The sequence below is a fragment of the Oryctolagus cuniculus genome, chromosome 14 (assembly GCF_964237555.1).
Source record: "Oryctolagus cuniculus chromosome 14, mOryCun1.1, whole genome shotgun sequence".
NCBI classification, from domain to species: domain Eukaryota; kingdom Metazoa; phylum Chordata; class Mammalia; order Lagomorpha; family Leporidae; genus Oryctolagus; species Oryctolagus cuniculus.
In genome coordinates, this window is record NC_091445.1 from 86281172 (window position 1) to 86309118 (window position 27947).

General features: G+C 38.5%; 1 protein-coding gene across 1 annotated transcript in view; it reads right to left on the reverse strand.

Annotated features, from left to right (window-relative positions):
- ADAMTS6 (ADAM metallopeptidase with thrombospondin type 1 motif 6) overlaps nucleotides 1–27947 on the reverse strand; it is a 313716-nt gene that overhangs the window by 154671 nt on the left and 131098 nt on the right. The window lies entirely within an intron of this gene.

Below are 27947 nucleotides of genomic sequence, written 5' to 3' on the forward strand. Positions count from 1 at the left end.
AAAAAAAATCAAGAGAAAAAAGGTGTTTAGCACAACATAAGTACACCAAAATGACATACTCTTAGATGACTAATAAGGGTTGAAGAGCTTTTCCAGATTAAACACTAAATAGATACAACCAAATGCAATGGAAACTGGATTAAGGAGAAAAAATGCTATAAATGATATTGCTAGAACAATGGTAAAATTTGCATATAGAATGCATATTACATCATTACAGTATATCAATGCTAAATCTCCAAATTGACGATTTTCCTGTGTTTATATATATAAAAGAATATCCTTTGTTCTTATGAAATATTCAAATATTTAGAGCTAAGGAACATAATGTCTAAAACTTACTCTCAAAGAGTTCAAAAATGTATTTGTACAAGTGCATAAACAGAAAGAAATAAAGTAAATGTTGCAAAATATTAAAATTTTTTGAATCTGGGTGAAGAACACATAATAAAGCTTTCTACAAATCATTCAAAGCTTAATTGAAAATAATTATTTTAACTTAATTGAAACAACTGAAATAATTTCTAACTTGAATAGTAAATACTCATATAAAACAATGGGCAATATTTTACAAGAATATCCATGGATTCAAACGTGCATATTAAATTTCTTAGCAAAGCTGTCTATGGGAGAAGAGAAATTGGAACACAGAAATTTATAAAGATATACAGATATTAAACAAGAAAGGATCTTGCTGGTATTGATACTGATAATGTTGTTGTGCCATGAACTAAGTATAGAAGTACAGATGGATGGGTGGATGGATGGATGGATGGATAGACAGAAAATCAACTCAACTCTCTGCTCTTGAATTTCAAAAATAAACATTAAATTTAAAACAATAAGAATGGAAGTTTGGCAAAACTGGGGCCAACTCCAATGGATAATCTGTAGTAACAAGAGAACTTCACCATGGTTGGTTTTGTGTATTTAGTAAAACATATCAGAATACATAGCTATAGATTCTTATTTGTGGATGATTTTAGGGAAACACACAAACAGAGATGGAGAGATAGAGAGAGAGAGAACTTTCTTGAGCCTCCTGTCATCTTCCACATCTTGCTGTATTTTCCAAGACTACAAGGCCTTTGCTCTTCTACTCAGTTCATTTCAAAGCTTAACTTTGAGATGTGATGTAATACCTCCTCTTGAATAAAGTACAGATTAACTTTTCTTTTCTTAGTTTTTATTTAATGAATACATTTTTTCATAGATATAACTTTAGGAATGTAGTGGTTCTTTCTCCCTTATCCATCCCCCAGCTCCCATCCCACCTGCCTATCCCTCTCCCATCTCCTTCTTCATTATGGTTCATTTTAGTAAGGATTTATATACAGAGCACCAACTCCATGCTAAGCATAGACTTCAACAATTTGCACCCACGCACACACACAACATACAGATTACAGTTTGGGGAGAAAATTTGCAGTTGATTTTCATATATCAATTCATTAGGGACAGAGGTCCTACATGGGGAGCAAGTGCACAGTGACTACTGTTGTTCTTTTAACAATCAACACTTTTTTTATGACATTAGTGATCATTCGAGTCTCTTGCCATGGACTGCTGAGCCTATGGAAGCCTTTTATGACCACAGACTCCATCGGTATTTGGACACGGCCATAAGCAAAGTGGATGTTCTCTCCTCTATGCAGATAAGAGTTTATCCTTCTTTGATGACCCTTTCTTTCTTCTGACGTCTCACAGAGATTGTCCGTGTAGAATATTTTTTGCCACAGAGTCTTGATTTTCCATGCCTGAAATGCTCTCACAGGCCTTTCAGCCCAACCAGGAAGCCTTAAATGTTGATTCTGAGGTCAGAGTGTTATTTACAGCGAATGTCATTCTAGGAGTCTGCTGTGTGGACTATTTCCCATGCTGGTCTTTCCTTCTTTTAATTCTATTATTTTTACCGGGTACTTGATGTTATTTATATCATCCCTTTTAAACTTAGACCAATCTACATGTTGCCTTTAACTTTTTTTTTTAACTTTTATTTAATAAATATAAATTTCCAAAGTACAACTTTTGGATGATAGCAGTTTTTTCCTCCCATAACCTCCCTCCCACCTGCAACCATCCCATCTCCCGCTCCCTCTCCCATCCCATTCACTTCAAGATTCATTTTCAATCATCTTTATATACAGAAGATCAATTTAGTATATACTAAGTAAAGATTTCAACAGTTTGCACCCACATAGAAACACAAAGTGAAAAATACTGTTTGAGTACTAGTTGTTTCGTTAATTCACATAGTACAACACATTAAGGACAGAGATCCACATGGGGAGTAAGTGCACAGTGACTCCTGTTGTTGATTTAACAATTGACACTCTTGTTTATGGTGTTAGTAATCACCTGAGGCTCTTGTTATGAGCTGCCAAGGCTATGGAAGCCTCTTGAGTTTGCCAACTCCAATCTTTTTCATGCAAGGCCATAGTCAAAGTGGAAGTTCTCTCCTCCCTTCAGAGAAAGGTACCTCCTTCTTTGATGGCCCCTTCTTTCTGCTGGAATCTCGCTCACAGAGATCTTTCATTTAGGTCATTTTTTTTTTTGCCACAGTGTCTTGGCTTTCTGTGCCTGCAAAACTCTCATGGGCTTTTTAGCCGGATCCAAATGCCTTAAGGGCTGATTCTGAGGCCAGCGTGCTTTTAGGACAATTACCATGCTATGAAGAAGACATTGATTCTAAAAGTGACAATTTAGCTTCAATAGCTTTCACTTTTGGTGCATTTTTTTTTTTCGCCAATCAGGGAGAACATATGGTGTTTGTCTCTTTGGGACTGGGTCATTTCACTAAGTATGAGGTTTTCCAGCTTGCTCCATTGTGTTGCAAAGGACTGGATTTCATCCTTTTTTATTGCTGTGTAGTATTCCATAGTGTACATTTCCCACAATTTCTTTATCCCATCTTCAGTTGATGGAAATTTAGGTTGCTTCCATGTCTAAGCTATTGTGAATTGAGCTGCAACATGGAGGTGCAGATAGTTCTTTTGTTTACTGATTTCATTTCCATTGGGTAAATTCTCAGGAGCAGGATGGCTGGGTCATATGGTAGGTCTATATTCAGATTTTTGCAGTATCTACATACTGTTTTCCACAGTGGCTTTACTGGATTACATTCCCACCAACAGTGGGTTGGGGTGCCCTTTTCCCCACATCCTTTCCAGCATTTGTTGTTTGTTGATTTCTTTATGAGGGCCACTCTAACTGGGGTGAGGTGAAACCTCATTGTGGTTTTGATTTGCATATCCCTGATGGCTAGAGATCCTGAGCATTTTTCATGTGTCTTTTGGCCATTTGGATTTCCTCTTTTTTTTTTTTTTGTTTTTTGTTTGTTTGTTTTGATTTTTTTAACTTTTATTTAATAAATATAAATTTCCAAAGTACGGCTTATGGATTACAATGGCTTCCCCCCAATAACGTCCCTCCCACCCGCAACCCTCCCCTTTCCCACTCCCTCACCCCTTCCATTCACATCAAGATTCATTTTCAATTATCTTTATATACAGAAGATCAGTTTAGTATACATTAAGTAAAGATTTCAACAGTTTGCTCCCACACAGAAACATAAAGTGAAAAATAATAGATGATTTTTTAAATGATGATGAAATCAGATCAGACCTATTGTCATGTTTAATCCCAGTGAGAGTCAAGTTGGGAATTCATAATTTCTTCTTCTTTTTTTAAACAGAAGATCAGTTTAGTATACATTAAGTAAAGATTTCAACAGTTTGCACCCCCATAGAAACACAAAGTGAAATATACTGTTTGAGTACTCGTTATAGCATTAAGTCTCAATGTACAGCACATTAAGGACAGAGATCCTACCTGAGGAGTAAGTGCACAGTGACTTCTGTTGTTGACTTTACAAATTGACACTCCTGTTTATGGCATCAGTAATCTCCCTATGCACCAGTCATGAGTTTCCAAGGCTATGGAAGCCCCTTGAGTTCTCCGACTCTTATCTTGTTTAGACAAGGTCATAGTCAAAGTGGAGGTTCTCTCCTCCCTTCAGAGAAAGGTACCTCCTTCTTTGAAGACCTGTTCTTTCCACTGGGATCTCACTCACAGAGATCTTTCATTTAGGTTTTTTTTTTTTTTTTTTTTTTTTTTTTTTGCCAGAGTGTCTTGCCTTTCCATGCCTGAAAATACTCTCATGGGCTTTTCAGCCAGATCGGAATGCCTTTAGGGCTGATTCTGAGGCCAGCGTGCTGTTTAGGACATCCGCCATTCTATGAGTCTGCTGAGTATCTCACTTCCCATGTTGGATCACTCTCCCCTTTAGTTATTCTATCGGTTAGTATTAGCAGGTACTAGACTTGTTTATGTGCTCCCTTTGACTCTTAGTCCTTTCATTATGATCAGTTGTGAACTGAGATTGATCACTTGGACTAGTGAGATGGCACTGGTACATGCCACCTTGATGGGATTAAATTGGAGTCCCCTGGTATGTTTCTAACTCTACCATTTGGGGCAAGTCAGCTTGAGCATGTCCCAAATTGTACATCTCTTCCCTCTCTTATTCCCACTCTTATGTTTAACAGGGATCACATTTCAGTTAAATTTCAACACTTAAGAATAACTGTGTATTAATTACAGAATTAAACCAGTCATATTAAGTAGAACAGACAAAAAAAAACTACTACGAGGGATAATGTATTAAGTTGTTCATTAACAGTCAGGGCTATGCTGATCAAGTCACCGTTTCTCATAGTGTCCATTTCACTTCAACAGGTTTCCTTTTTGGTGTTCAGTCAGTTGTCACCGATCAGGGAGAACATATGGTATTTGTCCCTTTGGGACTGGCTTATTTCACTCAGCATGATGTGTTCCAGACTCCTCCATTTTGTTGCAAATGACTGGATTTCGTTGTTTCTTACTGCGGTATAGTATTCTAAAGAGTACATATCCCATAATTTCTTTATCCAGTCTAGCGTTGATGGGCATTTAGGTTGGTTCCAGGTCTTGGCTATTGTGAATTGTGCTGCAATAAACATTAGGGTGCAGACCCCTTTTTTGTTTGCCAATTTAAATTCCTTTGGGTAAATTCCAAGGAGTGGGATGGCTGGGTTGAACGGTAGGGTTATCTTCAGGTTTCTGAGGAATCTCCAGACTGACTTCCATAGTGGTTTAACCAGTTTGCATTCCCACCAACAGTGGGTTAGTGTCCCTTTTACCCCACATCCTCGCCAGCATCTGTTGTTGGTAGATTTCTGTATGTGAGCCATTCTAACTGGGGTGAGGTGAAACCTCATTGTGGTTTTGATTTGCATTTCCCTGATTGCTAGTGACCTTGAACATTTTTTCATGTGCCTGTTGGCCATTTGGATTTCCTCTTTTGAAAAATGTCTATTTAGGTCCTTGGCCCATCTCTTAAGTATGTTGTTTGTTTTGTTTTTGTGGAGTTTCTTGATCTCTTTGTAGATTCTGGTTATTAACCCTTTATCTGTTGCATAGTTTGCAAATATTTTTTCCCATTCTGTCGGTTGTCTCTTCACTTTCCTGACTGTTTCTTTTGCAGTACAGAAACTTCTCAATCTGATGTAAATCCAATTGTTAATTTTGGCTTTGACTGCCTGTGCCTCCCAGGTCTTTTCCAGAAATTCTTTGCCTGTGCCAATATCTTGAAGGGTTTCTCCAATGTTCTCTAATAACTTGATGGTGTCAGGTCGTAAATTTAGGTCTTTAATCCATGTTGAGTGGATTGTTGTGTAAGGTGTAAGGTAGGGGTCTTGCTTCATGCTTCTGCACATGGAAATCCAGTTTTCCCAGCACCATTTATTGAATAGACTGTCCTTGCTCCAGGGATTGGTTTTAGATCCTTGATCAAATATAAGTTGGCTGTAGATGTTTGGGTTGATTTCTGGTGTTTCTATTCTGTTCCATTGGTCTATCATCTGTTTCTGTACCAGTACCATGCTGTTTTGATTACAACTTCCCTGTAGTATGTCCTGAAATCTGGTACTGTGATGCCTCCAGCTTTGTTTTTGTTTTACAAGATTGCTTTAGCTATTCGAGGTCTCTTGTGCCTCCATATAAATTTCAGCACCATTTTTTCCAGATCTGAGAAGAATGTATTCGGTATCTTGATTGGTATTGCATTGAATCTATAAATTGCTTTTGGGAGAATGGACATTTTGCTGATATTGATTCTTCCAATCCATGAGCATGGACGATTTTTCCATTTCTTGGTATCCTCTTCTATTTCTTTCTTTAAGGTTTTGTAATTTTCATCGTAGAGATCTTTAACATCCTTGGTTAAGTTTATTCCAAGGTATTTGATTGTTTTTGTAGCTATTCTGAATGGGATTGATCTTAGAAGTTCTTCCTTAGCCATGGCATTGTCTGTGTATACAAAGGCTGTTGAATTTTGTGCATTGATTTTATACCCTGCTACTTTGCCAAACTCTTCTATGAGTTCCAATAGTCTCTTAGTAGAGTTCTTTGGGTCCCCTAAATAAAGATTCATATCATCTGCAAAGAGGGATAGTTTGAGTTCTTCCTTCCCAATTGGTATCCCTTTAATTTCTTTTTCTTGCCTAATAGCTCTGGCTAGAACTTCCAGAACTATATTAAATAGCAGTGGTGAGAGTAGGCATCCCTGTCTGGTACCAGATCTCATTGGAAATGCTTCCAACTTTTCCCCATTCAATAGGATGTTGGCTGTTGGTTTCTCATAGATTGCTTTGATTGTATTAAGGAATGTTCCTTCCAAACCCAGTTTGCTTAGAGTTTTCATCATGAAAGGGTGTTGTATTTTCTCAAATGCTTTCTTGGCATCTATTGAGATAATCATATGGTATTTCTTCTGCAGTCTGTTAATGTGGTGTATCACATTGATTGTTTTGCGCACATTAAACCATCCCTGCATGCCAGGGATAAATCCCACTTGGTCTGGGTGGATGATCTTTCTGATGTGTTGTTGCATTCTATTGGCGAGAATTTTATTGAGGATTTTTGCATCTATGTTCATCAGGGATATTGGTCTGTAATTCTCTTTCAATGCTGCATCTTTTTCCGGCTTAGGGATTAAGGTGATGTTGGCTTCATAGAAAGAATTTGGGAGGACTCCCTCTTTTTCGATTGTTCTGAATAGTTTGAGAAGAATTGGAGTTAGTTCTCCTTTAAATGTCTGGTAGAATTCAGCAGTGAATCCATCTGGTCCTGGGCTTTTCTTTGTTGGGAGGGCCTTTATTACTGTTTCAATTTCTGTCTCAGTTATGGGTCTGTTTAGGTTTTCGATGTCTTCCTGGTTCAATTTAGGTAGGTTGCATGTGTCCAGGAATCTATCCATTTCTGATAGGTTTCCCTGTTTGCTGGCATACAAGTCCTTGTAGTAATTTCTGATGATTCTTTTTATTTCTGTGGTGTCTGTTGTTACATTTCCTTTTTCATCTCTGATTTTATTGATTTGGGTCTTTTCTTTATTTAGCTAGTTGGGCCAATGGGGTGTCAATTTTGTTTATTTTTTCAAAAAACCAGCTCCTCGTTTGGCTGATTTTTTGGAATGTTTTTCTTGATTCAATCCTGTTGATTTCTTCTCTGATTTTAATTATTTCTCTTCTCCTACTAGATTTGGGTCTGGTTTGCTGTAGGTTTTCTAGATCCTTGAGGTGAATTGAAAACTCATCTATTTGGTGCCTTTCCAATTTCTTGATGTAGGCACCTATTGATATAAACTTTCCTCTTAACACTGCTTTTGCTGCGTCCCATAAGTTTTGGTATGTTGTGCTGTTATCCTCATTTACTTCCAGAAAATTTTTGATTTCTCTTTTAATTTCTTCTATGACCCATTGTTCATTCAGGAGCATGTTGTTCAATCTCCATGTGTTTGCGTATGCTCTAGGGATTCCTGAGTTGCTAATTTCCAACTTCATTCCTTTATGGTCTGAGAAGCTGCATGGTATGATTCTAATTCTTTTGAATTTGCTGAGACTTGCTTTATGGCCTAGTATGTGGTCAATCCTAGAGAAGGTTCCATGTACTGCTGAGAAGAATGTAAAATCTTTAGCTGTAGGATTGAAAGTTCTGTATATATCTGTTAGACCCATTTGGGCTATAGTGTCGTTTAAATCTACTGTATCCTTGTTGATCTTCTGTCCTGTTGATCTGTCTATTTCTGAGAGTGGAGTATTGAAGTCCCCCAGTACTATTGTATTGGGGTCTAAGTCTCCCTTTAAGTCCCTTAACAAATCTTTTAGATAAACCGGTGCCCTGTAGTTAGGTGCATATACATTGATAATTGTTATATCTTCTTGTTGTATTGATCCCTTAATCATTATATAGTGTCCCTCTTTGTCTCTCTTAATAGTTTTTGTGGTAAAGTTTATGTTGTCCGATATTAAGATGGCTACACCCGCTCTTTTTTCATTTCTGTTGGCATGGTATATCTTTTTCCAGCCTTTCACTTTCAGTCTGTATGGATCTTTGTTGGAAAGATGTGTTTCTTGTAAGCAGCAAATAGATGGGTTTTGTTCCTTAACCCAATCAGCCAATCTGTGTCTTTTAACTGGACAGTTCAGGCCATTAACGTTCAATGTGACTAATGATAAGTGGTAACTTCGCCCAGCCATTTGCCAAAGATAAGTTCTAATATATGCTTTGAATTCCCTGTGATCTTTTGCTGTGCGGTTTCCTTCCTTTACCTTCTTTCATATTGATGACCGTGTTTCTGTGTGTAACACATCTTTAAGCATCTTTTGCAGGGCTGGACGAGTGGCGACACACCGCGCTGATCCGATGGCAGGAGCCAGGTACTTATCCTGGTCTCCCATGGGGTGCAGGGCCCAAGCATTTGGGCCATCCTCCATTGCACTCCCTGGCCACAGCACAGAGCTGGCCTGGAAGAGGGGTAACCGGGACAGAATCTGGCGCCCAGACCGGGACTAGAACCCGGTGTGTTGGCGCCGCAAGGCGGAGGATTAGCCTATTGAGCTGCTGCGCCGTCAAGTTTCTTGATGTAGGCACCAACTGCTATAAACATTCCTCTTAACACTGCTTTTGCTGTATCCCACAAATTTTGGTATGTTGTATTATCTTCATTTGTTTCCAGAAATTTTTTGATTTCTCTTTTGATTTCTTCCATGAACCAGTGTTCATTCTGAATCATGTTGTTCATTCTGTATGTGTTTGCATATGATGCAGAGATTCTAGAGTTGTTGATTTCGAGCTTCATTGTATAGTGTCTGAGAAGATGCATGGTATAATTTCAATTTTTTAAAATTTTCTGAGGCTTCCTTTATGGCCTAGCATATGGTCAATCCTAGAGAAGGTTCCATGTACCAGGGAGAAATATATGTACTCTGTGGCTGTGGGGTAGAAGGTTCTGTAGATATCCACTTAGTCTATTTGGTCTACAGTGTCGATTAGCTCTGTTGTTTCCTTGTTGGTTTTCTGTCTGGTTGATCTGGCCATTGCTGAAAGTAGGATATTGGAGTCCCCTGTTACTATTGTATTTGAGTCTACATTTCCCTTTAAATCCCTTAAAGATTCTTTCAAATAGCCAGGTGTCCTGTAATTAGGTGTATATACATTTATAATAGTAATTTCTTTGTGTTGAATTGATCCTTTAATCACTATATAGTGTCCTCCTTTTTCTCTTTTAATAGTTATTTGTGTTAAAGTCTATTTTGTCTGATATTAGCATGGCCACACCAGCTCTTTTTTTGTTTCTGTTAGCTTGGAATATCTTTTTCCATTCTTTCACTTTCAGTCTGCGTGCATCTTGGCTGTTGAGGTGTGTTTCCTTAAGGTGACAGATAGATGGGTTTTCTTTTTTAATCCATTCAGCTAGTCTGTGTCTTTTAACTGTAGAGTTGAGAGCATTTACATACAGTGTGACTATTGATAAATACTGTCTTTTTCCTGCCATGTTTCTTTAAGTAGAGCTGTTTATGTATTTTGGCTTTTGTTTGTATTTTAGCTGCATCATTTTTTACATTCGTCTTCTTTTTAGTGAAGTTCTTGTTTCTGCATTTCTGAGTGCAGCATATTCTTGAGCCAGTGTTGTAGGGTTAGGTGTGAAGATAGGAATTCTTTCAATTTCTGTTTGTCACAGAAAATCCTTATTTCCCCTTGATTCATAAATGATTGCTTTGCAGGTTACAGTATTCTGGGTTGACAGTGTTTTTCTTTTAAAACTTAGAATATATCTGAATATATCTCATCATTGTCTCCTTGCCTGTAGGGTTTGTGATGAGAATTATGAGGTGAGTCTGACTGGATTACCTCTGAATGTGATTTGTTGTTTCTCTCTGGCACATTTTAAGATTTGTTCTTTGTGTTTCACTGAGCTGAGTGTTGCCACAATGTGTCCTGGTGAATTTCTTTTCTGGTTGTGTCTGTTGGGAGTTCTGTGTATTTCTTATATTTGGACATCTCTTTCAATCTGCCTATTGTGGAAGTTTTCTGATATTATTTCATTAAGAAGGCCTTCTAATCTGTTCTCTCTTTCCACACTTTCAGGGACTCCTATTATCTGTACATTACAATGGTTGACAGAATCTTGTAAATCTCCAGCTGTGATTTTTAATTTTCTAATTTCTTCTAGTGTTTGGTCTGACTGTATTATTTCTGGAAGTTTGTCTTAGAGTTCTGATATTCACTCTTCTATTTTATCTGTTCAATTTCTGAGAGATTCAATGGCATTTTTTATGTGGTCAATTGAATTTTTTATTTCCAGTATTTCATTTTGGATTCTCTTTAGAATCTCTAATTCTTTGGTGTGCTATGCATTCAGATCTTGAATCTGTTTCTGATTACTTTTAAGTAATCTTATTATTAATTTTCTGAATTCTTTTTCTAGCATGACTTCAATTTCTTCTTCTTCAGCCTCTATTATTGAAGGTTTAGATTGCTCCATTGATGAGTTCACAGGTTCTTCCATATTCTTATTCAGGATTTTTCCTTTGTTCTTCAGCATTTCTGTTTGGTTTCTGTTTGGTTTAATTTTAAATTGATTTCCCTCTGCTGTGGGCTGCTATGGGTCTGTGCCAATTGCCAGTGTAACAAGCAGCCCCACCTCCTAGAGCTTTGATTATTTCTGGGATCTTAAGGAGGCATGTACTTAAAGAGGTAGGTACCCGGGCTTTGATGTTCTAAGTCCCGCCCACTGGGGGGCCAGTCTCCCTGTTCCTTTGTTCACCCAAAAGGGCCTGGACCTCGGTTGTTCAGCCTTCCCCATTGCTGTGACCCATGTGCAACAAGGGGGAAGTCACTCTGAAATGTTGTGATCCTTGTTCCCGGGTGGGGTGGCCCCTGCAAAGGATGTTTGTGTGCAGGAGGTGAAAGCACAACCTGCGCCTGTGCTCAAGAATGTAAACAATCAAGGTGGCTGCTTCCCTCCTGCTGCAGCTCCGGTTGGGGCGGGGGGAGGAGACATGAAGGGATCCTGGTATGTTCAACTTCTCTGCTCGTCCCCCAGAATCTCGCCCTCTTCCCCCTTAGAGCACCAAGCGCTGTTCACTGTTTTTCCCCACTCATCTGTGTCTGCAAATCCATGGGTTTTCACCCTCTCACCTGGTTTTCCCAGGGTGTGGCAATGGCTGCCCCCTCACTGGTCCTCCACTCTGTTCTCTTTCTACTTTTTGGGCACCCCTCGATTTTCCCCAGTGTGGTTCCCAGCACTCTCTGGTGAACTCCCGGGCCACTCTGTGCCAACATTCGGTGGTTCTGTCGCCTATTTGTATCCACTCTATTCCTTAATCACTTATCTTTCTCTGTGCAACTCAGAACATCTTGCTGCTCTACCACCATCTTCCTCCGACCACCCACATTAACTTATGACTTGCTATAAAAGTATATAGATTCTTCACACTCAATGTTTCTCACCTGTGATGTAAAATCATTGCATGTGCAGCAGTTATATTTGCCAAATTGTATTGATCCTGTGGAAATTTGGATCAAGAACCAAAATAGTATGCTGAACCTTATGCTCCTTACTCTGCTGTAATAAAATACTCTCAATGGCATAAATATGTCTTTTGCTAGAAGCCATGCAACAGTAATAGGTTTAGCTTTCAGCAGTGTAAAATACAATCACAAATCCAAAGAGAGGATGGGTATATCACAGTGGGTTATGCTGCCACTTGGGATGCCCACATCCCATATCAGAGTGAAAGCCAGAGTCCCAGCTACTCTGCTTCCAATACAACTTCCTGAAAATATATGGTGGAAGGCAGGAGATGAAGGCTCAAGTGCGTGGGCCCCTAAAATGGACATGGAAGACCCAAATAAAATTCTGGGTTCTTGGCTTTGGTATGGTCCAGCTCTGGCTGTTGTGTGCATTTGGGATGCAAACCAGTGGAAGGAAGATTCTCTTTCTCTCTCTGCCTTTCAAGTAGATGAAACTCAATAAATAAACATCAAAAGAATCTAATGAGAGAGAGCAAGTGAGAGATATGATTAGGATAACAAACTCAGTGTACATAAAAAGCTAAGTAAGCCAGAAAGAAAAGTATCCCAAATTAGTCAATTTTTTTTTAGAAAATTAAGCCCATATTGTTTACTAAAAGTAGGGATTTTTTGTTTTGTTTCCTACCTAGGAAATACATCATATGTAGTAGATTTTTCAACTAAATTTCAGGCTGGAGACAGCTAAATTCCCTTTCTCATATCTTAGTATTCCTATATATCTCAAAAGTTTAAAGGACATTTTTTATTTCTAAATTGTTAAGTGCAAATTTTTCTAGGGGCTGGCATTGTGTTGTAACAGGTAAACCCACCACCTGTGACACCAGCATCCCCTGTAGGCACTGGGTTCATGTCCTGGCTGCTCCACCTCCAATCCAGCTCCCTGTTAATGTCCCTGGGAAAAGCAGTAGAATATGCACAAGTACTTGGGCCCCTGTCACTCATGTGAGAGATGCAAATGAAGTTCCTAGGTCCCTGGTTTTATCCTGGCCCAGCCCTGACTGTTGTGACCATCCGAGGAGTGAACCAGCAGATGGAAGATCTCTGTATCTCTGTCTCTTGTATGTCTATCTGTCTCTCTCTTTCAAATAAATAAATAAATCTTAAAAATAAAAGTTTTTCTGCAAGATTATCACCCAAACACAAGAATAAAAATAAACACAAACTATATATTTAATGAAAAGTAGACGGGGCTGGTTCTGTGGCTCACTTGGTTAATCCTCCGCCTACGGTGCCGGCATCCAATTTGGGTGCTGGTTCTAGTCCCGGTTGCTCCTCTTCCAGTCCAGCTCTCTGCTGTGGCCCAGGAAGGCAGTGGAGGGATGGCCCAAGTGCTTGGGTGCCTGCACCCACGTGGGAGACCAGGAAGAAGCACCTGGCTCCTGGCTTTGTATTGGCGTAGCTCCGGCTGCAGTGGCCATTTGGAGAGTGAACCAACAGAAGGAAGACCTTTCTCTCTGTCTCTCTCTCTGTCTAACTCTATCTGTCAAATAAATAAATAAATAAAAAGAAAAGTAGAGAAATTATAAAACTATAAAAACTATAAACTGTTCTATTGAGATCCCAAGATAGTGGAATAGGAGGGAACAGTATATTATGCTAGGCTAGGGATAAGCAGTAAAAGAAAAAAAAAAAGTGTAGGAAGCACATTCTCAGGGGTGAGTTAGAGAGGAAACCACAGTGGAAATTTCAAAATTTTTACAAAAGGAAAAGGAATGGTGTAGATCTGTGTGCAAGGTATGGACACGCAGCACGAACACGGACACAACACAACTCCAGCAGCTGAGAGCCAGAAAAAGCACCACCTCTGGATACTGAGGTGAGCTCAGATGCTGCAGTCCTTGCCACTGCTGATACAGCTGGAGGCAGAGCATGGTGTGAGTCCTGTCTGGAGCCCTAAGGAGGAGTGGGTACCCATGGACCCAGTAAGAAAAGGGGGAGCACATTTCTCTCTCCCCATTCCCACCCCACAATGGTGCCCAGCAGCTGGCTGAGAGAGGGAGTGCCATTGTGGGCATAGGTGGCAATGGTGGAAGCCATTCTGCATGTGCACAACAACCGGCTGGACAAGATGCCATCTTCTCAGCAGTACTGGTGGGAGCAGCTCTGATGAACGGCGGGGAGAAGGCAACATTTGGCCAGAGGCTCTTGTGTCCATGTGTGATCAAGAGATTCTAGCAGAGGGAAAAATCTGCATTCTCCACTAACTTTGAGTCTGGCCGAGAGAACGGATGGGGGCTTGGCATCCATGTAGGACTGTGAGTTGACCCCGACTTCCCATCATATCATAGACTCCGGGACTCAAGTCACCCAGGCAGAGTACCCACAGGCAGCTGGCTTTGGGAATGTCTGCCTCTCTGTGGACTAGCTAGGCTAGAGGGCAGACCGGATCATCTGCACCCCATGACTGTGGGAGCCTTGTGTGCTAAGACTATGAGACAGCTGTGATTGCACATAGGTCACAGGGTAATCTCTGGGCAATCACGGTATGAGGCTCCACATGGTCAGAGCTCCCTGATTTCCTGGGTGGGTCACTGCAGTGGGATCCAGGATCACAGGGAGGATTGCACAGATCCTTTGTGCAGCTCATTAGACAGTGTGGATGAGTATAGTACTCACGAGGCATAACACCTAGGCATTGATCACCTTGGAAGAGAGGAGCTGAAGGTGAAACCACACCAACAGAACTGACCATTCCAGCCCTTCTAACAAGAGAAGATCTATCACACCCAACTTGGGTTTTACCTGGATACTCACCCTACACTGGAGCACTGACCAGAGCTCCCTGAACACACTGAACACACACCTCTGGCTATTCAGTGAAAGTACAAGTATTACACTAAGTCACAGAGGCACAGTCCACAGACAAAAAACAGCAAAGAAAAAAACCAACAAGCATACCCCGAAATGTTTAGCAATAAATGTAGAAATTCCAGTGGCGTTGGCACTGTGACATAGCGGGTAAAGCCACTGCCTGCAGTGCCAGATCCCGTATGGGTGCTGGTTTGAGTCCTGGCTGCTCCACTTTTGATCCACCTCTCTACTATGGCCTGGGGAACCCAGTGGAAAATGGCTCAAGTCCTTGGACCCCTGCACCCATGCGGGAGAACCAGAAGAAACTCCAGCTTCTTGGCTTTGGATTAGCCCAGCTCCAGCTGTTGTGGCCATTTGGGGACTGAACCAATGGATGGAAGATCTCTCTCTCTCTCTCTCTCTCTCTCTCTCTCTCTCTGATTCTGCTTGTCTGTAACTCTGCCTTTCAAATAAATAAATAAATATTTTTTAAAAAGAAATTCAAGAAACAATAGCAAAGAAAACATGGTGCCCCCAAAGGAACACAATAATACTTAGAATGTGAAGATGAAGAAATCGATGAAATGACTGAAATGGAATTCAAAGAGTAATCACAGGATTACTGAGGCAAAAATCAGAAGAAAATGCATGAATTAAAGAAATACATACATGACATGTATGAATATTTTTCTCATGGAATTGACAGTTTAAAGAGAAATGAAATATTAGAATTGAAGAATTTAATAGATCAAATAAAAAATATGGTGGAAAGCCTTGACAGATTTAGATTTAGTGAGAAAGAAGAAAGGATATCTGAGCTAGAAGACAAACCTCCAGAAATTTTTCAGTCAGGCCAAAAAGAAAGAAAAAATTAGAAAAAAATAAAAACAGTGTTGGAGATTTATAGGATACTATCAAATGACCGATGTATAGGTCTTAGGAGTTCCTTAAGGAATAGAAAGAGAGACTAGATTAGAAGACCTATTTAGTGAAATAATTTCAGAAAACTTTCCCAATTTGGAGAAAGAAAGGCATGTCCAAATACATGAAATTCAGAAGGAATAAGAAGTGGGGCATATAAATATATAAATTGAAAAAAAAAACTCAGAAAATTAGAAATAAAAGAAGAATTAACAGAGAGTTGGGGGCGAGCATTTGTCTCAGTGGATAAGATGCTGCTTGGGCCTCTTGCAAAACATATCTAGGACTGCCTGGTTCATGTTCTAGCTCCTCCTCCAATACAGCTTCCTGATAGTGCACATTCTGGGAGGCAACAGGTAATAGCTCAAGTGTTTGGATCTGTGCCAATCACATAGGAGACCCATACTTGGTTCTGGGCTCCTGGCTTGGGACTGACTCAATCTCTGCCGTGAGTTTATGGGGAATAAATCAAAAATGAAAGATATCTCCGTGTGTGTGTGTGTGTGTGTGTGTGTCTATGGGTCTGTGTCTCTGCTTTTCAGTAGGTGAAAATAAATAAGTTAATTTATAAAAGAACGAAAAAGAGCTGCCACAGAAAAGATAAAAATCAGATACATATTAACATGAATCCAAACTTAATAAAGTTATCATTTTATAAAAACAGAATATAATGCAAATAAACAAGAAATAAGAGAGGATAAGGCAATATGGGAGATGGAAACAAAAGCTATCAGAATAAATAACAGGAAAAGAACAAAATCATCACAGGAAAAAGGCCACAGTGAGATAACAAAAAAGTAGACAACTGCTAAAAACATTTCTCATAGGAGTGATAAAAACAAATAAAATGAAAGTTTAGAGAGTTTAAAAGTTTCAAAGTAAAGATATGCAACATTTATATTACCAATGTCCTCAAAAAAGATAACCAAAACAATTTTTCAAAATATCATGATAAACTGCAAGAAAACAAGCAAGAGATAAAATGGCTAAAGTCTGATCAAACTGAATTATTTTATGGGTATGTCCAAGAAAAAACTGATGCAATATGAATGCACACTGAGCTACATTTCAAAAAACTTATGGGGCTTCAAAAATAAAGTATCTTTTGGGTAATCAGGACCAAAAAATTGCCTATAAAGTTAAAACAATCAGAGTATCCTCAGATTTCTTTGTGGTGATATTTTATGCTAGCAGATCATGGAGAAATTTGTGTGTCTTGCACCCAGTCAAACTCAGATAAAAATCATTTGGAGCAAGAATTCAAAGAATAAAAGTTTGCAAGCTATTCTTACAGAAACTTCTGAAAGATAAACTTCAACTTGTTTTTAAGTAGTATAAATGCTTAATGGTTTACTGACATTATTTAAATTTCTTAGCCCCTGAAAAGGGTGCCTGGTGACCAGGAGAGAATCTGCCATTTTTTTTAAAAAGATTTATTTACTTGAAAGTCAGAGTTACACAGAGAGAGGAGAGGCAGAGAGAGAGAGAGAGAGAGAGGGGGGGGGGGGTCTTCCATCTGCTGGGTCACTCCCCAATTGGCCTGAACTGTGCCGATCTGAAGCCAGAAGCCAGGAGCCTCTTCCGGGTTGCCCACGTGGGTGCAGGGGCCCAAGGATTTGGGCCATCTTCCACTGTTTTCCCAGGCCATAGCAGAGAGCTGCATCAGAAGTGGAGTAGCCGGGTCTTGAACCAGTGCCCATATAGGATGCCAGGGCTTCAGGCCAGGGCATTAACCCGGTGTGCCACAATGCTGTCCCCAAAACTGGCATTTTAATACAAGCAGAAGCTACAGAGTCTCACACCCATTCACCAACCACTAAAGGGGTTTCATTAGAGGGATAAATCTTCATTACCTACTGAATATTTATATGCTTAGTAATTTCTTTATTTCCTCTTGTTTTTCATTTGTATATATAATTATATATATTTTATTTAAGGTATACAAATTTCATGTATTTCATATATACAGATTTAGGAACATAGTGATCCTTCTTACCCTACCCTCCCTTCTGCCCACACTCCCACTCTTATTCCTCTTCTTTCTCCTCATTTTGACAAAGATCTATTTTCAAGTTTCTTTATACTCATAAGATTAACCCTTTATTAAATAAAGAATTCAACAAATGGTATGAAGGAAAAAAAACCTTTTTCTCAATAGTAGAGACAAGGGCTGTAAACAATCATGGAAAGTCAAAATGTCAATTTCACTACTGTACATTACATTTTAGGTACTCTATTAATTACCAGAAATCAGGGAAAACACATGGTACTTGTCTTTTTGGTACTGGCTTATTTCACTAAGTATAATGGATTCCAATTGCATTTATTTTATAGCAAGAGAGAAGATTTAATTCTTTCAACTTCTGAGTAATATTCCATAATGTATGTGTATATCTATAGCTATATCTATATATATGTATCTCTATCTATCTATCTATCATAATTTGTTTATCCAGTCATAAGTTGATGGCTATATGAATTGATTCCATATATTACCTATTATGAATTCAGCTGCAATGAACATGGGGTTACAGATAACTCTTTCATATGCTGATTTCATTTCATTTGGGTAAATTCCAAGTAGTAGGATTGCTGGATCATATGGTAGATCTATTTTCAGTTCTCTGAGGAATCTCCATATTGTCTTCCACAGTAGCCGCATCAGTTTACATTCCCACCAACAGTGAATTAACGTACCTTTTCCCTACATCCTTGCCAGCATTTACTGTTTGTTGATTTCTATATGAAAGCCATTCTAAATGGGGTGAGATAAAATGTAACAGTGATTTTGATTTGCATTTCTCTGATGGTTAGTGATTCTGAGCATTTTAAAATAGTGTCTATGGCCATTTGAATTTCTTCTCTTGAAAAATGCCTGTTCAAGTCCTTTGCCCATTTCTTAACTGGGTTGTTTGTTTTGTTGTTGTTCAGTTTCTTGAGCTCTTTATAGATTCTGGATATTAAACCTTTATCAGTTTCATAGTTTGCAAATATTTTCTCCCATTCTACCAGCTGCCTCTTCACTTTGCTGAGTGTTTCTTTTGCAGTGCAGAAGCTTCTCAGCTTGATATAATCTCATTTGTCAATTTTTGCTTTGATTGTCTGTTCTTCTGGGGTCTTTCCCAAGACATCTTTGCCTATGCCAATGTCTTGCATAGTTCTCCCAATTTGTTCTAAGTATTTGCTACTATTGAGTTATAGAATGAGATCCTTGATAGACTTTGAGTTGATTTTTGTATAAAGTATATGGTAGAGATCTGGTTTCATACTTTTACAAATAGAGATCCAGTTTTCAAAGCATCATTTGTTGACGAGACTGTCCTCTCTCCAGGGATTGATTTTAGTTCCTTTGTCAAAGACAGCTTGGTTGTAGATGCATGGACTGATTTCTGGAGTTTCTATTCTGTTCCAAAGGTCTATATGTCTATTTTTTTGCAAGTAGCTGGCAGTTTTGATTATAAATGCCTTCTTGTATGTCTTGAAATGTGGTATTGTGATGCCTTCTGCTTTGTTTTTGTTTGTATAACATTGTTTTAGCTATCTTGGTCTGTGTGTTCACATATGAATTTTCACATCAATTTTTTTCTAGAACATAGAAAAATATTATTGTTGTTCTGATTGGGATCACAATGAATCTGTAATTTGCTTTTGGTAGAATGAACATTTTGATGATATTAATTCCTCCAATCCAAGAACATGGAAGTTTTTTACATTTTTTTGTCTTCCATTTTTTTTCTTCAAAGTTTTGTAATTTTCATCATAGAGATCTTTGATCTCCTTGGTTAATTTATGCCCAAGTATATAGTTTTTTTGTAGTTATTATGAATGAGAATGATCTTAGAAGTTCTATCTTACCCATGGCATTGTTTGTGTATACAAAGACTCTTGATTCTTATGTGTTAATTTTCTATACTGTCACCTTACCAAATTCTTTAATGAGTTCCAACAGTCTCTTAGTGAAGTCTTTTGGTTCCCTTATGTATATAATCATGTCATTTGCAAATAGGAATGTTTTAGCTTCCTCATTTTTAATTTGGATCCTGTTGATTGCTTTTTCTTGCCTGATAACTCTAGTTCCATATCTTTGTGGGAATGCTTCCAACTTTTCCACATTGAATAAGATACTGGCTCTGGTACTGTCATAAATTGCCTTGATTGTGTCGAGGAATGTTCCTTTGAAACACAATTTCCTTAAGGTTTTTTTATCATGAAAGGATGTTGTATTTTGTCAAAAGCCTTCTCTGCCATCTATTGAAATAATTATATGATTTTTGTTCTTCAGTTTGTTAATGTGATGTATCACACTGATTTGCAAACATTGAACCATCACTGCATAACAGATAAATCCCAAATGCTCCAGGTGAATGATTTTCTGATATGTTTTTGGATTGATTATAAAGTACTTTGTTGACGATTTTTGCATCTATTTTCATCATTTGTTTTCATCTGTTGTTTCTTTTTCAGGTTTAGGAATTAAGGTGATTCTGGCTTCATTGAAGGAGTTTGGGAGAATTCCCTCCCTTTCAATTGTTTGAATAGCTTAAAAAGAATTGCAATTACTTCTTTAAATATCTGGTAGAATTCAACTGTGAAGCCATCTGGTCCTGGGGTTTTCTTTGTTGAGAGGGTCTACTGCTGACAATCTCCATCTTGGTTATTGATCTCTTTAGATCTATCTATGTATTCATAGCAAATTTTCGAAGATTGTATGTGTCCAGAAATCCAACCATTTCATCTAGAATTTCTGATATGTTCACATAACTCTTTGTAGTAATTCATGATGATTCTTTTTATTTCTGTGGCATCTGTTACTATATTTCCTTTTTCATCTCTGATTTTATTCTACCTCTCTTTTTATTTTTGGTTTGTTAGGTCAATGGTATATTACTTTTGTTTAATTTTTCAAAAACCTGGCTCATCATGTTACTGAAATTTTGTAATTTTTTGTTTCAATTCTGTTTATTTCTTCTCTAATTTTATGTTTTAAAGATTTATCTATTTATTTGAAAGGCAGAGTTACAAAAAGGCAGAGGCAGAGGCAGAGGCAGAGAGAGAGAGAGAAAGAGAGAAAGATCTTCAATTTGTTGCTGGTTCATTCTCCAAATGGCCGCGATGGCCAGTGCTGGGCCCATCTGAAGCCAGGAACCAGGAGCTTCTTCTGGATCTTCCACACAGGTGCAGGGGCCCAAAGACTTGGGCCATCTTCTACTGCTTTCCCAGAACATAGCAGAGAACTGGATCAGAAGTGGAGCAGCTGGGTCTCAAACCAGCATCCATATGAAATGTTGGCACTGCAGGCAGCAGCTTTATCCACTACGCCACAGCACTGGCCCCCTCTAATTTTAATTAATTCTTTCTACCTACTAATTTTGGGTTTGATTTATTTTTGTTTTTCTAGATCCTTGAGATACAGGGATAGCTCCTTTATTTGGTGCCTTTTCAATTTCTTGATGTAAGTACCAATTGCTATGTACTTCCCTATTAACATTGCTTTTGCATATCCTATAAGTTTTTGATATAATGCATTATCATCTTCATTCATTTTCAGAAATTTTTTATTTTTCTTTTGATTTTTTTCTATGACCCACAGTTTATTCAGGAGTATGTTCAGTTTCCATGTGTATGCATATCTTCTAGAGATTCTTGAGTGGTTGTTAATTTCCAGCTTCATTCCATTGTGGTCAGAAAAGATGGTGGTATGATTTTGAACTTTTTTGGTGAGACATGTTTTATGGCATAGCATATGGTCTATCCTAGATAAAGTTCCACGCACTGATGAAAAGCATGTGTATTCTGAAACTATGGGATGAAAGGTTCTGTATATGACAGTTAGGTGCATTTGGTCCATAGTGTGAATTAGTTCTGTTGTTTCTTTCTTGATTTTCTGTCTAGTTGATCTGTCCATTGATGAAAGTTTCCCACTGACGTTGACTCTGGTCTGGAGGATTGGAACCAGGCTGGGAACCCACTTAAGAATGTCAAGTGCTTCCATCCCCTCACTTTATTAGACTCTGGAGCTAAGAACTGACAAGGCAGAGCACCCAAAGGCAGTTGGCTCTGGGAACGCCACTGCTCTCTACATGGACATGCAGCCTTATAGGGCTGAGAGTGGATCCCTGTACCCTGTGACTGTGGAAGCCTTGCACACTATGACTGTGGGAATTCTGTGACTGCACAATAGGGCATGTGATGTAGCTAGTCTATGTACAACTGCTGTATCTGGCTTCAGAGGCTCAGAATGCCCTGATTGGCTGGGGTAGGTCATTGCAGAGGGTCCATGTTCATAATGAGCACCACATAGATCCATTTTGAAAATTATGCTCTTATATTGTTGCAGGTTGTAGCCACTGTGGGCTAACCCCAGGCTTTGATTACCTTGTCAGAGAAGTGGTAAGGGTGTGATTACACGAGTAGAGATGTAATTACATCAGCACACACCAGGTTTGATTACAATGACATACCCTCCCTCCTGCTGACAACAGAGAATATCTATCACACACATGTGTCACCCTGGACTTCTGATTGACCCTTGAGCATTTACTAGAGTTCCCTGGCCCAATATGGCCCACAGCTATGGATATCTACTGAAGAATCACAACCTCCACTAAGTCATAGAGGCAAAGTTCAAATATATAAGCCATCATAGGAGAAAACCAACAAATGTTTCCACAAATACCAAAAAGTAAATGTAGAAATACAACAAGAACAAGGAAGATAATATGACTCCCTGAAAGGAAGAAAAAAAAACAGTTCAATATTAGAATGTGAAGATGAAGAGACTGATGAAATGCCTGAAAAGTAATTCAAAAGAATGACCATAAAATTACTCAAAAACAGAGTAACGAATTCTTGAAATAAAGAAATTAATACATAATATGGATGAAAATTTTGCTGAGATAGAGATATTGAAGAGAAATCAAACAAATATTAAAAATGAAAAATTCGGCCGGTGCCGCAGCTCAATAGGCTAATCCTCTGCCTGCGGAGGGTGCCAGATTCTGTCCCGGTTGCCCCTCTTCCAGGCCAGCATTCTGCTCTGGCCCGGGAGTGCAGTGGAGGATGGCCCAAGTACTTGGGCCCTGCACCCCATGGGAGACCAGGAGAAGCACCTGGCTCCTGCCTTCGGATCAGCACGGTGCGTCAGCTGCAGCGCGCCAGCTGCGGCGGCCATTGGAGGGTGAACCAACAGCAAAAGGAAGACCTTTCTCTCTGTCCCTCTCTCTCTCACTGTCCACTCTGTCTGTCAAAAAAAAATGAAAAATTCAATATGTCAAATAGAAAATACAATGGAAAGCCTCAACAACAGACTTGGTGAAGAAGAAAAAATATCAGAGCAAGAACACAAATTCTTCGAAAAATCTAACTCAGTCCCCCTCCCCAAAAAATGAAGAAAAAGTTAGAAACGCTGAAAACAGTGTTAGAGATTTCTGAGATACTATCAAAAACAAAACATACATGTCTTAGGAGGTGCTGAAGGTGAGAAAAGATGAAATACATTAGAAGGTGTATTCAGTGAAATAAAAGCAAAAAACTTTCCTAATTTTGAGAAAGAAAGGACATCCAACTATAGGAAGCACATAGAATTTCTATTAGGCACAATCAGAAAAGATCTTCAAGATGACATATCATAGTCAAACTTTCAATACAAAGAAGAGATTCTAAAATATGCACAAGGAGAGACTACCTTCAAACAATTGCCAATTAGACTAACAGTTGATTTCTCATTAGAAAAACTGCAGGCTACGAGATAATTGAGACACATAATTCAAATCCTAAAAGAAACTGTCAACCCAGAATACTGTGTCCAGCAAAGCACTCATTTATAAAAGAATATGTGAAATAAAGATCCTCCAAAACACAAAAATTGAATTTGTCACCACTTGTCCAGCCTTACAACTGATTCTTAAGTCTGTTTTATGAAGAGAGAATGATAGTCATCATTATGAACAAAAGTAAGGGAAGAAAATCTGCTAGTAAAATTAAAAAGGAAATCCACAGCAAATAAAAAGAGTATCTATGAATATCACATTAACAGATTGAAGAATAAAAACCATATGATTATCTCAGCAGATGCAGACAAGGCATTTGATAAACTACAAAAACCTTTCATAATAAAAACCTTAAGCCAAATGGGTTTAGAAGGAACAATCCTCAATTCAATCAAGACAATTTATGACAAACCCATAGCCAGCATCATACTGAATGTGGAAAAGTTGGGAGCATTTCCATTAAAATAAGGAGGCCCAATTTCACCACTGTTGTTTAATATAGTTGTAGAAATTATAGCCAGGGCCATTAGGCAAGAAAAAGGAATTGAAGAGATATAAATTGGAAGGAGAAAGTCAAATTATCCCTATTTGCAGATGCCATGATCCCACATGCAGAGAAACTAAAAGACTCCACTAAGAGACTATTGGAACTCATAAAAGAGTTTGGTAAAGTGGCAGGATGCAAAATAAACACACAAAAAGTAATAGCCTTTGATTACACAAACAATGCCAAGGCTGAGAATGAACTTGTAAGATCAGTCATATTCACAATTTCTGTAAACAAGACAAAATTTAAATGCCTTGGAATAAATTTAACCAAGAATGTGAACTATATCTATGATGAAAATTATAAAACAATAAGGATAGAAATAGAAGAAGACACAAAAATTGTAAAAATTTTCTATGGTCGTGGATTGGAAGAAGTAAAACCATCAATCAAAATGTCTATATTATAGAAAGCCATTTACAGATTCAATGAAATTCCATACAAAATACAATCACATTCTTCTCTGATTTAGAAAAAATGACGTTAAATTCCATATGGAAACATAAGAGACACAAATTGTTAAAGCAATCTTTTTTGTTTAAGACTTATTTATTTATTTATTTATTTGAAAGGCAGAGTTACAGAGAGGCAGAGGAAGAGAGACAAGAGAGGTCTTCCTTTTGCTGGTTCACATCCAAGATGGCCAAAATGGCCAGACTTGCAGTGATCTGAGCCAGGGGTCACAAGCTTCTTCTGGGTCTCTCACATGGGTACAGGGGCCTAAGGACTTGGGCCATCCTCTACTGCTTCCCCAGGCCATAGCAGATAGCTGGATCAGAAGTGGAGCAGCCAGTACTTGAACAGGTGCCCATATGGGATGCCAGCAAGGCAAGCAGTGGCCCTACCCGCTATGCCACAGAACTGGCCCTCCTAAAGCAATCTTAAGCAACAAATATAAATCCAGAGTCCAAGACATACTACAGGGCAGGTATAATCAAAACATCATGATAGTGGCATGATAGTAGACAAATGGAACATAATAGAAACATAAAAGAAACCCCAGAAATCAACCGATACATCTACAACCAACTAATCTTTGACAAAAAGCTAAAATCAATCCTTGATTCAGCAAATGGTGCAGGGAAAACTGGATCTACACATTCCAGTAATATTGAACATGGGAAGACCCGGAAGAAGTTCCTGGCTCCAGGCTTCAGTTTGGCGCAACTCCTGCCATTGTGGCCAATTGGGGAGTGAACCAGCAGATGAACGACTTCTCTCTCTGCCTCTCCTTCTCTCTCTGTATAACTCTGACTTTCAAATAAATAATAAATCTTAAAAAAAAAAAAACCTAGCCAAACAAAAATTATTCCACAGTTATTTCAAATGGATATTCATCTCTACACAAGAATATACTGCGTGTAAAAACATATTATACACAATTTATAGAAAGATAGAAAATGTTCATGGAGTATAGTATAGGGGTGCTCTGCTCAGGAACTCATTGTCAAATAATCATCAGTGATCAATCAACATAAATCATCACTTTATCCAATCAACTAAACAATAAATGTAACAAAAAATCAGAACCTTTTATCTGAAAAATCTACTTGACATATTTTCTATGATTATTGCTTTGTTCCAGGATGAACAGAGATCACTGTATTTTAATGACAAGATGAGTTGTGCCAGGGGTGATTTGCTATGTTCTAAAAGCTGAATCCTAAGATCCCAAATCCAAGTAAAAGTATCTTCATCTGTGAAAGAGATTTTCCCTGACTGATCAAATAAAACTTTGACATATTAAAAAATAACATATATTGAGGCCGGTGCTGTGGCGTAGTGGGGAAAGCCTCCACCAGCAGTGCCAGCATCCCATATGGGTGCCGGTTCGAGACCCGGCTGCTCCACTTCCCATCCAGCTCTCTACTATGACTTGAGAAAGCAGTAGAATTGGGCCCTTGCGCCCACGTTGGAGACCTGGAAGAAGCTCCTGGCTCCTGGCTTCAGATCGGCACAGCTCCAGCCATTATGGCCAACTGGGGAGTGAACCAGCAGATGAAAGATCTCTCTCTCTCTCTCTTTCTCTCTCCCTCTTTCTCTCTCTCTCTCTCTCTGCCTCTCCTCTCTCTGTGTAACTCTGACTTTCAAATAAATCAACAAATCTTTTTAAAAATAAAATAAAATATATTAAACACATCCTGCCTACCTAAGGACAGATGGATACATGGAAAACACTATATATTTATCAACTGGACCTGGGTAAAAAGCTATTGGGGAGGGGGAAGTGAACATGGAGGTTTGTCAAATATTTTTGAATGAAACCATCCTTCTAGGTCTTAGTCTAAAGAATTTTGTGGAATTTCCCCCCACTTTTTAACACTCAAACTTCTGAACAAGAATTAACTCTGAAATATTCCATGGAACATAAAATTTCATAGGTATATTCTACTCCTTTCACAATTTTTGTACATAAGATAAAAAGCATTCACCTATGTTTCCAACCCAGCTTCATGGTAATATGCTTGGTAAGGCAGTGGATGCTGGTCCAAGTATTGTGTTCCTGCTACCTACCTATATGGGAGACCCAGTTGGAGTTCCCCATTACTGGCTTTAGCCTGGATCAGCCTCAGCTGTTGTAGCCAATTGGGGCATGAATCAGCAAATGGAAGATCATTCTTTGTCTCTCCCTCTCTCTGTATCACTCTGCCTTTCCAATAAGTAAAGAAATAAATCTTTAAGAATTCAAAGGATTGGGGCAGCATTGTGGCACAGCAGATTATGCAACACCAGTATCCCATATGGATGCTGTTGGTGTCCCAGCTACTCCTCTTCTAATCCAGCTCTCTGCTAATGAGCCTCAGAAAACAGCGAAAGGTGGACCAAATGCTTGGGCCCACGATACCCAGGAGGAAGACCCAGATGGAGTTCCTGGCTCCTGGTTTCAGTTTGGTCCAGCCATGGACCAAACTGTAGCCATGTAGGGGGTTAACCAGTGCATGGAAGATCTCTCCTTCTCTTTCTGCCTCTCCTTCTCTCTTGGTAACTCAGCTTTTCAAGTAAAATAAATTTTAAGGAAATTAAAAAAAAATAATTCAAAGTATTTATACAGAAGGCCAAGAAAAAAAAGTTTAGAATCTTTAACAATGAAGAATGGGACTGGGAATGGGACAGGGAGGAGGTGAACGGGTGGGAGAGCACGTATGGTGGGAAGAATCACTACATTCCTAAAGTTGTACTTATGAAATGCATGAAGTCTATATTACTTAAAAAATGGTTTCCTTGGGGGGGGGGAATAAATTAAAAAAAAAAGATACAGAGAGATTAACATTCACCTCAGCTATTTTAAATATATTCTAGAATGTGACTTGAAATGCATGTGTGGACATTGACTAACTTGTAACTACATGAGATAATAGCACATCCATATATACACATTATCCACCCATTGTATGTTACTTACCCTAGCATTCAATTAAATACAATCTACAAAGCCTATTAAATTCAATATGGAGGCATAAGATTATGACAGTCATTAGGTTTTTAAGCAAGTTAAAGATAAACTGGTTAGGAGGCCTTTTTCCTTTTGTTCCTCTGCCATTGATTGCAATGGAAAACTAGAATACCAATATTTTTAAGAATTCAATAAAAGTGTGATACTGACTTCCTGTGTGTAAGTCATATCAGGTTTGAAACTTGTTGGTTACTTGAATTACACTTAAACCAATATACATTTGATGAAAAGTTTTTTAAGCAAAGCAACAGATTGACCCATTTTTCTCTGCACTTAAAAAAGAAAAACTTAACTACAGATTTATTTCAGAAATTACCTCTAAGGCAACTGTATAATAAATGTTCATTTTGCTTTTTCCCGATCTGTTTCTCCACCAAAACGGCATAATGTAAAATTTAAGTCATACAAATGACAGTTCTTGCAAATAGACTGGTGCCCTAGCTTTATTTTTTTAGTTTTCTCTCATTTTCTTGTGACCAGATGTAATTGGTCATTTACTAACTGAAATGTTTCTATTTTATAGGAAAAGGGCTTTTCTGCTTAAAAAGAT